General features: G+C 40.5%; 1 protein-coding gene across 1 annotated transcript in view; it reads right to left on the bottom strand.

The window, feature by feature from the left end:
- The window catches only part of LAMA3 (laminin subunit alpha 3), a 245,007-nt gene that overhangs the window by 112,505 nt on the left and 132,117 nt on the right, over positions 1-385 (bottom strand). The gene's annotated exons all lie outside the window — the stretch shown is intronic.

Consider the following 385-nt stretch of genomic DNA (forward strand, 5'->3'; position numbering starts at 1 on the left):
TCCTCCTTCGTTTCCCCCAGCCGTGTTCCTTCCCTCCATCGCATCAGGAGAGACACGAAGTTCAGGAACACTCAACAGCTCACGGTGTTGAATTTGAGAATACAACTGTGATGGTAAAACCCACAAGGACGTTTCTGACTTCATACTCTGTGGCACATTTTCTGTCATTTGGAAGTAGTGTCCCATGAAAACAAAATGACCTTCTCTGATAAATATTTGTAATAATTTAGGCAGAGATTTTTTGGGTGAGGATTAAAATGAGACAAAATAGACAAAGAGGAAGCACAATTGTGGCATATCTTGGAAACTTAATATTTATTTCCTTCTTCCCCTTGTGTGTGTCTGTGTGTGTGAATGTATGTGTGTGTGTCTGTGTGAGTGTATA

Source organism: Otolemur garnettii, unplaced genomic scaffold, assembly GCF_000181295.1.
Source record: "Otolemur garnettii isolate 467f Iridium unplaced genomic scaffold, OtoGar3 scaffold00012, whole genome shotgun sequence".
Taxonomy (NCBI): Eukaryota; Metazoa; Chordata; class Mammalia; order Primates; family Galagidae; genus Otolemur; species Otolemur garnettii.